The sequence below is a fragment of the Equus caballus genome, chromosome 7, assembly GCF_041296265.1.
Source record: "Equus caballus isolate H_3958 breed thoroughbred chromosome 7, TB-T2T, whole genome shotgun sequence".
Classification (NCBI taxonomy): domain Eukaryota; kingdom Metazoa; phylum Chordata; class Mammalia; order Perissodactyla; family Equidae; genus Equus; species Equus caballus.
Window position 1 is genome coordinate 14,045,183 of NC_091690.1, and position 18,207 is coordinate 14,063,389.

The following is an 18,207-nucleotide window of genomic DNA, read 5'->3' on the forward strand; positions in this document are numbered from 1 at the left end:
AAGACTTTTGGACTCAGGATATGGGAAGATCCCAAGCAAAGGGAAACTTCAGATTTTATTGCAGAAACAGTGCTCTGATATTTGGGTAATGGGGCAGAGTGTGTGAATGAAGGAGGCCACATCTTAGCAGAGAATCAATGAAAATTTCATTCCCACTAATGGCAGGTCAGTAGCATCAACAGATACCTATTAACTCAGGATATAGGAATAATTTCTGTCCAGACCAAAGCTTTAAGGCAGAAGAAAGTAAGTTATATCAAAGTGACATTCAAACATTTTTTACAGTCTGAAAAGATTCAAGAACTTAATCTCAGCTAGGCTATGTAGAATTCATCCCAGATGGGTAAATGCCTGTCTGTGTCCCAGACGAGGTCAGAGGAGGAAATGCCACAACCACCCAGGCTTGCAATGTTACACAGACTTCAGTCTGGAAGTCTCTTTGGTCTAACCCAAATTTATTTTCCTGTAGTTTAAGCTCATTTCCTCTTTTCCATCCTTGGGGAAGGTAAGGAACAGATGGTCATAAACCACCAGATAATGACCCTTTATAGACTGGAAACACATATTCAATTATCTCTCAGCCATCACATTCTTGGGCTGAACAATAGAAAACTCCCTACCAGTTATATACTTAGATTTGCTGTTCTAAATCTGTATCTTTGTTTTCTTATAGTGACCGCCCAGCTCTTTCTCATCTTGCTTAGATGTTCATCCACAAATAGGATAACAGCATTCAACAAATATATAGTTATTTCCAAGTTCATTGGAAGCATTTTTTCTGGGATCTCTGATCCAGTAATCAGGTGTCATGTTACATTAAAAATTAATAACAAATAAAAATAAAACAGCAGCGGCGTGTTACTGACTGACATCTTTAGACCACTAGGATTTCCACACACTTTTGGTAAACTGTACTGAGTCAGTCTTCCCATCTTATGTTTGTAAACTCTAAACTGTTTTTTGTCTGTTTGCTGTGGTAATTTGGCTCGCTTCTTTGAGCCCTCTGCCCCTTGCCATTGAGCTTCTTTTTTCCCCATTTCTGGCATTTTTCTTCTTCTTTGGCATTGATTGACAATTATTAATTATTTTACTTTGAGTTACAGTCAGACATAGTTCAGATTTTCTGCATCTCTGCATTTCTAAAGATCTTACAACTCCTTGCCCTTTTCAAAATATCATGGACTTCCCTTTGCACCAGGCTTCTCTAGAGCAGTCAGGGGCATTTGGTTGTGTCATTCCCCCACCCCACCCCACACACTCACTTCCAAGCTGAAAGAAACAGTGAAGATAGAGTAATGACATGCATTGGGCCACTTTGGGCCAGACACCGGTATGGGCAGAGGGATAACTCAATGATCTGATCCCTGCTCTCCAGGAGCTCACAGCCCTGGCTGGAGAGGCTCATCTAACACATTCTTCACAGGGACTGCTTGCAGCAGAATATCTCAGTAGCTTGAATGGTTGCCTAAGGTATGTTATAATTCCCGAAGTTATCTGAGGAGCAAGAAAATGTTAGATTTCTACCTATATTATCCCTCCAAAAGGTTTAACTGCATGCCTCCTCATCAGTCTATTAAAAACTATAATTTAAAAATAAGTTAAACTTTCTAAGTATTCTCATCTCATAAAATTGGTGTTTAATAAAATATATTGAATGGGAAGACAATTCTTGGGGTAATAGTTGAAATATGCTAAGAAAAAATCTGACAGACCTTATGTGACTACTAACCAATTATTGCAATAGAAAAAATAAAAACGCAGTCATCTGTTTTTCTTTTTTTTTTTTTGGTGAGGAAGATTTGCCCTGAGCTAACATCCATTGCCAAACTTCCTCTTTTTTTGCTGGAGGAAGACTAGCCCTGAAACTAACATCTGTGTCAGTCTTCCTCTATTTTGCTTGTGGGATGCCTCCACAGCATGGCTGATGAGTGGAGTAGGTCTGCACTCAGGATTTGAACCCAGGGAACCCGGGCTTCAGAAGTGGAGCATGCAGAACATTAACTACTTGGCCACAGGGCTGGCCCCTCACATCTTTTATCCCCTCAACCCTCACAGTCTTTCTGGATCCTTTTAGGTTCAGACATCTGAAAATAGCCTTGGAAGAACTCTTAGAAGAGAGCATTTTCCCTCGTCTTCCATTCATCACATGACCATCATTTCCAAGTGGACAATGAGATCCACAACTTCCTTTTGCTCATAGCTTACTATGACATAGACAGGCACTATGCTACAGATTTTGCATTTATAGCCAAGAGTCCTGCCCAGCGGAAACGCATTACATGTGGGACAGAGGAATTTCTTCGTCAAGAACTCATCTTAAGGGAAAATGGAGTCAGACATCAAGAGTTTTGATTTGGTACCCAAGTGTCAGGGCTGAAGGTATGTAGTAATTTAAAATATAGAGGACTTAATCATTGATCTGAATAGTTTCTAGTCTTATCTGATGGGGCCATGTCTGGATTTTAGGAAAAGAGAGAACAGGAAAGAAAACTCTAAGTAGTTAAATCAGTAGAAAAGACTCTAAAATTTTAAGTGTTAGCAGTCCTGAATATCCCCCTAAAAATGGGGCTCAAAAGAGGCAATGAAACTGTTACTGTCATCGCATTTGGACTAGAAGTCAGTGAGCCTCTGGAGAAACTGAGTAATCCACAATCATGTCATGGATCCGTACCACAGAATCTGAGGCAGGGAGGATTAATCCCATCTTACGGATGAGTTTTGGTGAGTGACTATTAGCATGTTGCCCCACTCCAGGGACACCTTTCATTGTAGTCTGTGAGAATGGCGCCCCCTAGAGTACAATTTGGCACTCTAGACTTAGAGTGTGAGTCTGATGGATTCCAAGTTCATCCTGTTAAGCAGCCGAGGTCAGCCTGGATTTAAGCCACTTCATTCTTCTGGAGCTGATAGACCCAGAGGGCTGACCAGGACTTCACAATCAATGGATCTATAGGGATTGGTCAAGTCAATGCTACTTAGGAAGTTCTCTATTTCCTCTGGTCTTGGGGAGGAGATTTGTATCCTCCCCTAGAAATGACTTTGGTGCTGGGCTTTTGTTTTAGGAGATCTCAGCCTTGAGCTTTGTTTGCTTGTTTACTTCCTCTCCTGCATTCTTGTTTAGGTTCCCAGCCATGTTTTTCTTCCCTGCTTATTTGTTCGAGAGCAGCTGAGTGTGTCATTTCCTTCATCTCTGGCATGTCCTTTGATTTTTTTATGGCCTGGGGCACAGTAAGGGCCTGTGATGCAAGGATGTGCAGACCTGTGATCAGAGGGCCGGGGACATCGGGGAGTTCAGCGGGCTGACAATAGGGGGGCGCCAGCTCAGCTGGGGAAGGCGGCAGACTCTCAGTTCCTGAACAAAAATAGGCTGAAGTTTCTGCTACAACTGGCCAAGATTCCACCCATCCCAGTGAAAGGAAACAGACATTCATACATTCCTACATGCAGTGTTTGTGTATTTGGTGTCCTCACTGACTCAAGTGCGTGTTCCCACTGGGTCACTTTTCACCCACGTTGTTGTTCCTGCTAGTTTTTTAAATAAAGGTCACATTTTATTAAGAAAAGAACAACTTTAGGTTTTTAAAACTCTTGGCTCATCTATTCTTTCAATGCTTTTGGTGTTCAGCTTAACATCTTCTAAATTTAAAAATAACTAATCTTCTTATTATAAAAATTATAATATGTTCACTATAGAAATTTTGAAAAAATAAGAAAGGATAAAGAAAAAAATCAACTCTAACTTACCTTCCAAACATAATAGTTACCATTGGTATTTACATTTATATATATATATTTCCAATTTATTTTTAAGACATAGATACATATATTTGTAAAAACATGGAATAATGTTCCCATGGTTTTATTTCAATAGTTTAGTTGTTTTAACAGTTAACATTTTAGGTGTTTTTAAGAAAACACTTTATAGAGAACTTTATACATAGTTTCTCTCTATATTTTTAGTTGAAGTATTATTTCCATACAATAAAATGTACCAATTTCCAGTGTTGAAATGTATACGCTTGTGCAACCATCACAATCAAGATGAAAAGCATTCCCATCACTTCAAAAAGTTGCCTTGTGTCTCCAGCCCTTCCCAGTCCATCCGCCTCTCCACTCCCTGTTTCAGTTTCAGGCAACCCCGATCTGCTTTATGTCACTATAGATTAGATTTGTTGTTTCTAGTTTTATATAAATGGAATCATGCAATATATACTCTTTCATGTCTCACTTCTTTCAGGCAGCATAATTCTCACACATGTTAATAATCACACATGATTATACTCACATACACTTTAAAATCTGCTTTTCTTCATTTTACAAATATCTCATGAAAATTTTCCACATCACTAATTATTCTCTTATAATTTAACTTTCAATGACTACATGGTATTTTGTTGTAGTGATATACCATTATTTATCCATAAATAAGATCTTAGTGTTAATCACTTTTATTGTTTCAACAGTTTGTTTTTACAATCAAGAATGAATATTCTTGAATATATATGTTTGTGTACATGACGTAATTTCTGAGGAAGAAATTCCTACAAAAGAACTCATTAAGTTAAAAGGCAGGCAAATTCTTACGGCGTTTAATATATCTTGTGCCAATTTAATTTCTCATAAGCAACATGTACAAATATGTGATTAAAAATAGTATTTTCAAGTGGAAGAGAACCTGTAGAAAAGTCGAGTTCAGTGGAGGACACACCTATGGAGCTCTTGAAATGCACGTGCATCTTACCCAACTTGGTACTTATGAGGCTCCAGTAGCTGTTGTTTTTTGTTTTAAGTTCTGCAGATGATTCTGTTGCACACTCACGTTGAGTCATCTCATTTTTACAGATGAAGAAGCTGAAGCCAGGAGAAGCTAATTAAAACTTCCAAATTCCCCTATATTCTTTGCACTGCACCAGAGTGAACTTCCATGGGCACTGATTACCCATCATCTGGAAAGCACTGACAACAAACAACGACCACTGCAACTCTCTATCCACTCAGAAGCCACAATTAAACAGCAAGATCCCTCCTTGGTGGACCTGTAAGTTAAAACAGCACATTAAGGTGACAAAGTTGATAAAAGTGCCAGGACCACCTCAGAGGACTCTCCAAGGAGAAGGGAGCCCAAACAAGGTGTAACTGAAAAATCTACTTGGATCGTAGTGCCAAAATCTGAAGTAAATCCTCCTTTTCCAGATCATACCAGGCTGGGAGTGAAAAATAGATTTGCAATAACAGTAAACTCCATACACACACACACATACACACCCCCAGAGTAGGTCCTTGACTCAGTCTGCAGGAACGCCAGTCCTTCCTCAGTCCCCACCTCCATATCTTCACATTCCTCTCACAGGAAACAGAGAAGCAAAGAGCTGTCTCACTTGAGCTCAGAAATGAGTCCATTTACCTACCATGGCTGCCACACTGGGCCTCTTGTTTGTTTTCCTCTCCTGTGGTCCAGGCTCCCAGGAGTGACAGCTACTGTTTCTGCCATTTTACTCCATGACCAAAGAGAAGCTGCTGAAACAAGACGCCTTGTATAGCATCTCATCTCCAGAGGCAGACTTCCCAAGCTTGCTGTCAGGCTATCATGTCCATTTCTCAACTTCTCTGAGCTCCAACAGTCACCTTGGAACGGGGCAAGTGCCTTTCACCTAACTGTCATTACAGAGACCACAAAGCATTGCTTCGTTGAGCTCTCAATGTCTGACAGAGATTTTAGTGAGTCAATTCTTTGAGATTTCATCCACTCTTGATTGCAGTCCCTCCCCCTGTGACTAGACAAGAGTCTGGAGGGCAACCTTGTGAATCTGTACTCTTTTCCTTTAGAGTAAGTTTTTTCTCAGGAGCCGCTGATGTAGATAATCCTTGATGTAAACAGACAGTTGGTCCATCTTCCTCAAGAGTTCTCCAGGCATGTCTGCCTCCTGGAGGGAACCCAGTGTGACTGTCAGGGTGGGACACCCTATTTACACCTAGCTGGGCAGGGCTAGACACATTATTCTGCATACCATCAATTCCCATAATCACAGCATTTTATTTGCAAGGAGTCAGGATTTCAGATGCAAATTATTATAAAGCCAAATAAAAATACTCCTGGAGAGAGCCTTTAAAGCTTTAGCAAATAAAAACTTACAAAAAGAAAAATTTAAGCCAAATCATTCAGAGTTCCTAATATTTTTCAGCACCTATTTTGCAGATAAAGTGATTTTCCCCACACACAAGTCCCCAGAAATTAGTTTGTTAGAAGGAAACATCTTCATGCATCATGGAAGAGAGAACTGCTTGCTCCAAAAGAACACCTCAGGGACCCCTCCCTCTGGGAGGATACATTTGCCTCTTCCTCCCCTGACTCTTTCCTCGCTGTTGACCCCCAGATCCTCAAGTGTTGATATCTTCATCTCCTTTTACAAATTAACATAGGAGAGGCCTTGATAATCAATTAGTTGTGCTTCCCAATTGACTGACAAATTAATCGCATTTTAATGGAAACTCTTGGTATCTAGTGAAACAAAGACCCTATTGTAGAATGAAACACATTTTGTAGTTTTAAAAAAAGTTGAGGGCATCAGAAAAGAGACGGGGAAAATTTGGGGCTATGAATGTCCACGAAATTACATATGGCCACCTGACTGACCTTTGAAAGTAAGTTTAGCTGACGCGACTTCCTCAAGTCACAAATTCTAGTGTGCAAAAATGTTGCTTTCTCTGTTTTCCTAAAATTGGACTTAATTTCTACCTTGAGACCTATTTCTCTAGGTTTCTCTAGGATTACTCAAGTAACTCTGTGATTTCTCCATCATTTAAAATTTAACCTCAGCCAAATTCAGGAACACCACCTTGCCCCAAACTAAAACATTGCAGCATTGTGAGAAGAGGAAATAAAAAGTTTATCAAATATTTTATTCCAAAATCTTTGTATCTCTCATTTAGATCAACATTTTTAAGCTCAAAGTTAAGAATATAAACTTAGGGTTTTGGTTCCCTCTCCCTCCACCATTGGACATGTCTCCTAGCTAAGGCTGTTGTAAGATTAAGACAAATGCAAGAGAAATTCCACATGTTTTTGTGGCATTTATATCATGTATATCTCACCATATAAGCCTGATCAAGGCTTCTGAAGGTGACATGAGGATGCGTAAGCAGGGCTATAAAGGGTAGCCATCCAGATCTGCCCACTCCTCCTCTGATTCCTTGGGGAAGAGACTAAGGCTTCTGCTGGCTCTCCCGGAGGTTCCTATGGATGGGAGAATGTGTGTTCCTTTGTCATCAGCTTCTTCCAGGATCTGCAGCCTGCTTTGTCTAGCATAGCCCTGAAGGCAAGTTCCCTTCTAGACTGACTCCTAGATAGCTCCTCTCTGCCCCTGCATCCATTAGCTAGGTCCTTCTGCCTCAATAACTCTAACTTCTGTCCAACTCTTTGCTTCAGCTCCTTCTGCACCAAAAATCCCATATATAAATTCTGTACTTTCTAAGTATTATTATTATTAAATAGATTTTTATTCTATAACCCTCCTTATCTGACTTCTTGGGCATATCGCCATGTTTTCCACATTATTTATTCTGGTTATAACACCTATTACAAAGAACATGATATTGGGATGCATGTAGCATCAGCTGTTGATCTATCTTTCCCTTCCACTAGATGGTGAGTGTCTTAAAGGTAGGGACCATGTCTGATTCCTCGCTGAAATACAGCACCGTGTGCAGAGCCTAACACATACTAGGTGCTCAATCTGTGTTTAGTGAATAATTAACGAATACATCCTTTCTCCCAATAAAGAAGGTTAGATATTCTTTTAAACGACTCATCTGCTTGTAGTGCATGCACTCAAGGTGAATGCCAAAGGCAATCTGCCGTCATTTAAATAATTTATCATTAATTACTGACTTTCTGTAAAAGGAGATATTGTTTCATCTTCTTCCAAGCAAAGAGTCAAAGCCTGTAGATCAGGGACTTCGGACTCCTACCGTAAGATAAGAGTCAGCCTCCTGACTACTGATTTATTAATATCACTACAGAGCCCCAACAACAATACTGTTTCCTAAGCTATAGTCAGTTTCTCCCCTATCATCTGGGGTTGAACTACACAACAGGTATTAAGAACTAAATTCACTGCTTGTTGTGCATCTGTTACTATACTACACAGAAATCAAAATGAGAAATCAAATGGAGAAAATAGCAGAATGTCACAGTTCTCTACCCAATATTTGCTTTATGACTTAATTAAAGGAATTCCAGCCCTGGTGGTCTAGTGGTTAAGATTCCTCACTCTCACTACCATGGGCCAGGCTCATGCCCTGGTCAGGGAACCACACTACCCGTCTGTTGGTTGTCATGCTCTGGTAGTTGCTTGTTGCTGTGGTGCTGAAAGCTATGCCACTGGTATTTCAAATACCAGCAGGGTCACCTGCTACTTTCAGTACAGCTTCCAGACTAAAAAAGACTAGGAAGGAGAATCCAGCCACCCACTTCCAAAAGAATCGGCCATGAAAACCCTGTGAATAGCAGCGAAGCATTGTCTGATATAGCACTGGAAGGTGGGAGGATGGTGCAAAAAAGACAGAGCAGGGTTCTCTTCTGCTGTCCACAGCGTCACTAAGAGTTGAAATCGACTCCCTGGTACTAAAACCAACAAAAGCACTTTGTGGGTTTATAGATCCCTTTCAAATTCTTTCAGTTATATATTAACTTCAACTTAAAATTGAATAAACTAACATTTGTTTTATGAGGCATTTGTCCAGTGTTGTACACGGAAGGTAATAAAGAAAGAAATAGCATCCGAATTCTAAAAATCTAAAAATTTGCAGCCTAGAACACTCTTTGTCTGATTATGTTGTCTCTTGAAAGGGAGTTGCACCAATGATAAAGACTTTGGCTGTACTTGCCAGAAAGAATTAAAAATAGGTTACACCAGCTTTCCAAATACAGTTCATTTTAGAAGACAGAGGAAGGACTAGACTCTGACCAGCTCCCAAACTGTAGAAATTGTGAAAGCTACTGCAAATATTTAGAAGTCATGTTGCTCGTTGTGTTTTTATCTTCACATTTAAATATCCATTGATACTACTTATTCACTCATTCTGACTCCCGAAATAACAAAAAAATGTGACTCAATGCCAACCAAAACTAAAGTCAACTTAGTGATAAAGCCTTGTTAAATAAGCTCAGTGAAATATTATCCATATTCAAAATGTTAATAGATGCCAACTGGCCTTTGCTAGGGTGAGGTTAGAGATAATAATGTTACATATTAATGATTTTCTTCCACTAATGAATAGAAGCTAGCTCTCACAAACTAAAGTAACATGACTCAGAGTTGGAACTTTAGTTGCAATGTTTAATAATTTCTCAGGCTATGTCAACAAAACAATCAGAAACAATATTTGTGTGGCTATCAGTGATTTTGAAGTTTTCCCAATAGTCAACCCTCTAAAATGCAATGCCATTATTTACTGTATCTGACTTGACTATTAAAATATGTCTAATTTGATCATGCAAGCTTATAAGAATATTCAGCCTCCTCTCCCAGAACATCAAGAGCTTCAAGGATGCAGTCTAGTCAGTGGTTTGGAGCTTGAGTTCTAATCCTAGCACATTACTTTATTGGATATGTGGTCCTGAGCAAGTTGAATAATCTCTCTATGCCCTAGTTTCTTAACCTTTAAAATGGGATTAAGAATCTTTGTTCTTCTGTGAGAATTAAGCAAAATAATATAAAAGAAGTACTTAGTATGGGGATAATTAATAATCAATAAATGAAATTTAGTAAGCAATTTTTCTTGAGGCTCAATTCTCAGGATGTCCTTCTCATTCTGCATCTCTAGAGGCAAATATGGCAGTGTTTGGTGTCAGCAAGAGAAACCAAGAGTAGGATAAATGATTCAATTGATTTGAGAATAGTCATATTAGGTAGACAAGGTCAATAGTAGAAGATGGATAACAAGCGTGGAAAGCTGTAAGGGGAAAATATTTTATAAATATCCAAGAAGATTTTAATCTAAAATCTTTATGAGGGGGTGGTCTCATTGAACCAGAAGAACAAATATTTAACAGGACCCTCTATGTGAAAAGCCAGACACTATAAGAGGCATATAGAAATTTCTTTAATAAATATTTATGATGTGTCTACTATGTGTCAGGCACTGTTCTATGTGCTGGGGTAAAAACAGTGAATAACTGAGTCAAATTCTCTGCTCTCATGGGGCATAAAGAAACATAAAGATTCTATTCTAGTGTAAGAAACATAAAGATACTATTCCTTTCTTCAAGGCGTTGACTATTTATTTAAAAAGACATGAATCTAGGATTTGGTGTCAAGATGGTGACGTAGGCAGAATTTAAACTCACCTCCTCCCACAGACACAACATGTTTACAACTACTCTTGGAAAAATTACCCCTGAGACAGAACTGAAAACTGGATAAAAAGAACCCACACAACAAGGGATGGTGCTGACTGAGATGGAAGAGGCAGAAATTCCTTTCTGGAGAGAAAAAAACCACCTTCAAGCCATGGCATCTCACATCTGGCTGGGAGCAGTCCTAAGGGGTGAAACTTTCCTTGGAGGAGTGGGGCATCTGAGCAGGGGAGCGTTACCACTATAAGCAGCTTTTGGACTCAGCTCACAACATAACAGCTCAGGACAAGTGTCATAATATTTGGCTTTGCTGGCCACTAATAACAATGGGGAATACCCCCAGAAAAGCTATTGGCTATAAGAGAAAAAAAGCCTGCTCTTAAAGGGCCCACACACTAATTCACCTGTTTTGGAAAGCAACCTAAAATCACCAGAAAGAAAGTTGGAAAGTCCTCTGGTGAAAAGAGACTTACTTGATAGGCTCTGAGTACATCTTGGTGAGAGGTGAGACCTCCCCAGGGACTGAGACATTGGTAGCAGCCAGTAGTGTAACCTAGCACAGGCTTGCTGACACAGACACTGGCAAACACCATTGGAGATCTTCCCCTGGTTTGTTAGCACAGGGGTCTGCCCCACCCACTAGAGCACTGATTTAACACAACTCAGCCAGGGCAGGCAGCCTGCCTTAGTGACTGGCCCCACCCAACAGCAAGCCCTCTGGCAACTTGTGGGCCTGCATAGGCAGAGTGCCCAGAACCTCTGCAGCTCAGTGAGTAGGTCCACTTCTGTAGGGCAAGGTGTGCACAAGAGGCAGGCCTGCATTGGTGAACTGTGTGGGGCCTCTTCAGAGGGGCAACTGGGTCTGCTTCAGTGGGTTGGGGCATGTGCATGGGGCAGGACTATGTTAATGGAGTGTGTGGCCCTGCTGGTGGTGGGGTTTGTCAGCTGCAGAAGACTTGTACTTCCCAAACAGCCATGTAGGGGATCAGCTCCACCTTCCAAAACCTGAAACAATTGGGTGGTCTCCTATCTGGGGCTGGGCCCACTCACCCACAATTCTGAGAGAGCTGAAAACAGCCTTGAAGGCCAGAGGCCTAAAGCAAATGTAAGCCCCTAGCAACCAGCTATGCTGGGGCCCAACTCACTTAACTGGAAATCTGCAACATAAATGTGCTATTAGACCTTGCAGCAAACTGTGCTGGGGCTTCCCAGGCCTGATAATGTGTCTTAGGGGTTCATAGCAGCCACACACAGCTGAGCATTACAAATGGCCAGCCAGGATGACAGCCTAGCCTTCCTGGGCACATGCAGCAAGAACAACCTTGCCACAACAGGAGGACACATGTAACCCACACAGGGGACACTCCTGCAACATTTGGAACTGCTGATGAGAAGTAAGCACACTGCTTGGCCTCATAAGGCATCTCTTACATAAGGCTGTCTCTCCAAGATTGGGAGACATAGCTGACCTACCTAATACATAGACATAAGCACAGAGAAAGAGGCAAAATGAAAGACAAAGGAATACATGTCAAGAAAGGGAAAAGGAAAAAACCTAGAAAAAGAACTAAATGAAACAGAGATAACCAATCTACCTGATAGAGTACAAACTAGGAGTCATAAGGATGCTCACTGATCTTGGGAGAAGAATGGATGAACTCAGTGAGAACTTCAACAAAGAATTGGAAAATATAAAAAAGAACCAATCAGAAATGAAGAATACAATACTGGAAATGAAAAATTCACTCCTGGGACTCGATAGCAGAATAGATGATACAGAAGAATGGATCAGTGAGCTGTGCGAAAGACTAGAAGAAATCATCCAAGCTGAATAGATTAAAGGAAAAAGAATTAAAAAGAATGAGGATTGTCTAAGGGACCTCTGGGACAACATCAAGCTCACTGACATCCAAATTATAGGTGTCCCAGAAGGAGAAGAGAGAGACAAAGGTGCAGAGAATCTATTTGAAGAAATAATAGCTGAAAACTTTCCTAACCTAAGGAAGGAAACAGACATCCAGGTAGAGGACGCACAATGAGCATCAAACAATATAAACCCAAAGAGGCCTACAGCAAAACACATTATAATTAAAATGTCAAGAATTAAAGATAAAGAGAGAATCCTAAAAGCTGCAAGAGAAAGGCAAAAAGTTACATACAAAGGAAACCCCATAAGACTATCAGCAGACTTCTTAGCAGAAACCTTACTGGCTAGAAGCAGGTGGCACAATATATATAATGTGCTGAAAGGAAAAAGCCTGCAGCCAGGAATACTCTACTGGCAAGGTTATCATTCAGAATGAAAGGAGAAATAAAGAGTTTCCCAGACAAGCAAAAACTAAAGGAATTTATCACCAAGAAAACAGCCTTACAAGAAATGCTAAAGGGACTTATTTAAATGGAAAGGAGAAGACCACAAAAAAAAAATGAGAAAATTATTTTTTAAAAAAGCAATAAAATCACTGGTAAAGGCAAAAATACAGTAAAAGTAGCACATCAACCACCCATGAAGCTAAATTGAAGGTCAAAAGATAAAAGTACTAAAATTATCTATTTCCAAGATAAGAGGGTAAAAGATAAACATTCAAAAAAAGAAGTTAGATATGATATAAAACCCGAGAAATGTAGGGGGAGAGGAGTAAAGGAGTACAGCATTTAGCAGGAGGTCCAAATAAAGAGACCATCAACTTAATATAGACTGATATATATATAGGTTATTATATATGAGCTTCATGGTAATCACAAACCAGAAACCTATAACAAATACATAAACAATTAAGAGGAAGGAACCCAATCATAATACTAAAGAAATCCATAAAACCACGAGGGAAGAGAGCAAGAGAAGAAGATAGAGATGGAGAAGAACTACTAAAACACCCAGGAAAAAGGCAACAAAATGGCAATAAGCACATTCTTATCAATAACTACTTTAAATGTCAATGGACTAAATGCTTCAATCAAAAGCCATAGAGTGGCTAATTGGAGAAAAAAACAAGACTCATATATATGCTGCACATAAGAGGCACACTTTGGACCTAAAGACACTCATAAACTGAAAGTGAAGGGATATAAAAAGATAATCCATGCAAATGGCAATGAAAAGAAAGCTGGGCTAGCAATACTTATATCAGACAAAATAGACTTTAAAACAATAACTGTAACAATAGACAAAGAAGGGCATTACATAATGATAAAGGGAACAATCCAACAAGAGGATGTAAAACTTGTAAATATCTATGCACCCAACATAGGAGCACCTAAATATATAAAGCAATTATTAGCAGACATAAAAGGAGAAATAGACAGTAACACAAGAATAGTAGGGGACTTTGACTCTCCGCATACACCAATGGACAGATCATCCAAACAGAAAATGAATAGGGAAACATTGGCCTTAAATGACACATTAGACCAGTTGGACTTAGTAGATATATACAGAACATTCCACCTAAAAACTGCAGAATACATGTTCTTTTCAAATGCACATGGAACATTCTCCAGGATAGATCACATGTTAGGCCACAAAACAAATCCCAATAAATTTAAGAAGATTGAAATAATACTAAGCATCTTTTCTGACCACCATAGTATGAAACTAGAAATCAACTACAGGAGTAAAATTGGAAAAGCCACAAATATGTGGAGATTAAACAAAATGCTACTGAACAACAATTGGAGTTGATGAAGAAATCAAAGGAAAAATAAAAAAACACCTGGTGACAAATGAAAATGAAAATATGACATGCCAAAATTTATGGGATACAGAAAAAGTGGTTTTCAGAAGGAAGTTTACAGCAATACTAGCCTACTTCAACAAACAAGAAAAATGTCAAATAAACAATCAAACAGTGCACCTAAAAGAACTGGAAAAAGAAGAACAAACAAAGCCCCAAATCAGTAGAAGGAAGAAAATAATAAAAATCAGAGCAGAGGGGACCGGCCTGGTGGAGTAGTGGTTAAGTTCATACTCTCTGCTTTGGTGGCCCAGGGTTTGCCAGTTCAGTTCCTGGGAACAGATTTACACACTGCTTATCAAACTATGCTGTGGCAGATGTCCCACATATAAAGTAGAGGAAGATGGGCATGGACGTTATCTCAGGACCAATCTTCCTCAGCAAAAAGAGGAGGACTGGCAGCAGACGTTAGCTCAGGATTAATCTTCCTCAAAAAAGAAAAAATCAGAGTAGAAATAAATGAAATGGAGATTTTAAAAAATAGAAAAAGTCAATGAAACTAAGAACTGGTTCTTAGAAAAGATAAACAAAATTGACAAACATTTAGCTAGACTCATCAAGAAGAAAAAAGAGAAGGATCAAATAAATAAAATCAGAAATGAAAGAGGAGATATTAAAATGGACACCTCAGAAATACAAAAGATTATAAGAGAATACTATGAAAAGCTAAACACCAACAAATTGAATAATCTAGAAGAAATGGATAAATTCTTAGAATCATACAACCTTTCAAAACTGAATCAGGAAGAAATAAGGAATTTGAATAGACCAATACCAAGTAAGGATAAAAACAGTAATAAAAAACCTCCCAAAAAATAAAAGTCCAGGACCAGATGACTTCTCTGGTGAACTCTACCAAACATTCAAAGAAGACTTAATACCTATCCTTCTCAAACTCTTCCAAAAAATTGAAGAGGAGGAGAAGCTTCCTAACTCATTCTATGATGCCAACATTACCCTGATACCAAACCAGACAAGGACAATACAGATAAAAGAAAATTACAGGCCAATAATGCTGATGGACATCGATGCAAAGTTCCTCAGCAAAATACTAGCAAATCGAACACAACAATCCATTAAAAAGATCATACACCATGATCAAGTGGAATTTATTCCAGGGAGGCAGAGATGGTTCAACATCTGCAAATCAACCAACATGATATACCACATCAACAAAATGAAGAATAAAAATCACATGATCATCTCAATAGATGCAGAGAAAGCATTTGACAAGATACAGCATCCATTTATGATAAAAGCTTTAATTAAAATGGGTATAGAAGGAAATTACCTCAACATAATAAAGGCCATATATGACAAATCCAAAGCGAATATCATTCTCAGTGGAGAAAAACTGAAAGCTATCCCTCTAAGAACAGGAACCAGACAAGAATGCTCACTGTCACCACTCTTATTTAACATAGTGTTGGAAGTCCTAGCCAGAGCAATCAGGCAAGAAAAAGAAATAAAAGGATCCAAAGTGGAAAGGAAGAAGTGAAACTGTCACTATTTGCAGATGTCATGATTTTATATATAGAAAAACCCTAAAGAATTCACCAAAAACTTTTAGAAATAATAAATGGATATGGCAAAGTTGCAGGATACTAAATCAACACACAAAAATCAGGAGTGTTTTTATACACTAACAATGAAGTAGAAGAAAGAGAAATTAAGAATACAATCCCATTTACAATTGCAACAAAAATGATGAAATACCTATAATCCCATTTATAATTGGAGCAAAAAGAATAAAATATCTAGGCATAAACTTAACCAAGGAGGTTAAAGACCTGTACACTGAAAACTATAAAACAATGTTGAAAGAAATAGAAGAAAACACAAAGAAATGGAGAGACAGTCCATGCTCTTTGATTGGAAGAATTAACATAGTTAAAATGTCCATACTTCTTAAAGCAATCTACAGATTTAATGCAATTCCTATCAAATTTCCAATGACATTTTTCACAGAAATAGAACAAAGAATATTACAATTTATATGGAATAACAAAAGACCCCGAATAACCAAAGAAATCCTGAGAAAAAAGAACAAAGCTGGAGGTATCACACTCCCAGATTTCAAAATATATTATAAACCTATGGTAATCAAAATAGCATGGTACTGGCACCAAAATAGACACACAGATCAATGGACCAGAATTGAGAGCCCAGAAATAAACCCACACATCTATGGACACTATATATCTATAAGGGAGCCAAGAACATACAATGGAGAAAGGAAATTCTCTTCAGTAAATGGTGTTGGGAAAACTGGACTGTCACATGCGAAAGAATGAAAGTAGACCATTAACTCACACTGTACACAGAAATTAACTCAAAATGATTAAAGACTTGAACATAAGACCCCAAACCATGAAACTTCTAGAAGAAAACATAGGCAGTATGCTCTTCGACATCAGTCTTAGCAACATATTTTCAAGTACCATGTCTGATCAGGCAAGGGAAACAGTAGAAAACATTAACAAATGAGACTACATCAAACTAAAAAGTTTCTGCACAGCAAAGGAAACCATCAACAAAATGAAAAGACAACCTAGCAATCGGGAGAAGGTATTTGCAAACCATATATCTGATAAGGGGCTAATATCCAAAATATATAAAGAACTCTTAGATCTCAACAACAAAAAAACTAACAACCCAATTAAAAATTGGGCAAAAGATCTGAACAGACATTTCTCCAAAGAAAATATACAGATGGCCAACAGGCACATAAAAAGATATTCAACATGACTAATTATCAGGGCAATGCAAATCAAAACTACAATGAGATGTCACCTTACGCCCATCAGAATGGCTATAATTAACAAGAGAGGAAGCAGTAAGTGTTGGAGCGGATGTGGAGAAAAGGGAAATCTCATACACTGCTGGTGGAGTACAAACTATGGAAAACAGTAGGGAGATTCCTCAATGATTAGGAATAGAACTACCATATGATCCAGATATTCCACTGCTGAGTACTTATCCAAAGAACATGAAAACATGAATGTGTAAAGATACATGCACCCCTATGTTCATTGCAGCATTATTCACAATAGCCAAGACTTGGAAGCAACCTAGGTGTCCACCGAGGGACAAATGGATAAAGATGAATTGGTATATATACACAATGGAATACTACTCAGCTGTAAAGAAGGATGAAATCTTGTCATTTGTGACAACATGGATGGACCTTGAGGGTATTATGCTAAGCAGAATAAGTCAGAGGGAAAAAGTGAAATACCGTATGATCTCACTCATAAATAGAAGATAAAAACAACAACAAACAAACGCATAGAGACAGCAATTGGGTTTGTGGTTACCAGAGGGAAAGGGAGGAGGGAAGAGGGCAAAAGGGGTGATTATGCGTGTGTTTATGGTGATGGATTTTAGCTAGTCTTTGGTTGGTGAAACTGATGTAACCTACACACAAATCGAAATATAATGATGTACATTTGAAATTTATATAATGTTATAAACCTATGTTACTGCAATAAAGAAATAATAATTTTTTTAAAAGACCTGAATCTTTACATTAAAAAAAGTATAACAGCAATAATAACAATAATTGTAACAAAGGACAGAAGAAATGGCACCAGAAGTCTGTGCACGGAACTCATGGTGTCTAAGAAATATGAGTTCAAATTTAGGTTCTGATAACACCTTTGGACTTCAGGACAACAGGTATTTTATTAGAGGTTCATATACTTATCTGTGAAATAAGCATAATAATAGTTACTTTATAATATTGTTCTGATGACTAAATGAAATTACATGTGTAAATTCCTTCATAGAGTAACATGAATAAATGCATGACTTCATTGAGGAGGAGATTTGATCGGTGCCGCAAAGAACAAATGGGATTTGGTTGGAGAGAAAAGGAGAGAAAGTACATTCTAGGCCAAGGAAAGGGCTTGATGAAAGACAAGAATTTGGAAAAGTACAAAGAGTATTTGGAAGCAAGTGAGTTGAACAATTTGGCTACAGTGGAGTTCACATAGATGAGCAGAAAAACAACTCAAATGATAGGTGGACCTTGGATGACTCACAAAGGAATTTCCGAGAGTTAGAAAAGCTCTCATACATACGTAGACATTGAAACACAAAATGATTAAGTGAATT

General features: G+C 38.5%; 1 long non-coding RNA gene across 5 annotated transcripts in view; it reads left to right on the forward strand.

Moving 5' to 3' along the window:
* LOC138924963 (uncharacterized) overlaps positions 1-18,207 on the forward strand; it is a 189,401-nt gene that overhangs the window by 145,179 nt on the left and 26,015 nt on the right. For 3 of the 5 annotated variants that reach the window (XR_011440433.1, XR_011440435.1, XR_011440434.1), the window contains one exon: positions 4,843-6,133. This is a non-coding gene — a long non-coding RNA (uncharacterized lncRNA). Of the gene's footprint in view, positions 1-4,842; positions 6,901-18,207 lie in introns of those variants that run through there. The other 2 variants (XR_011440437.1, XR_011440436.1) reach the window with 2 other exon arrangements.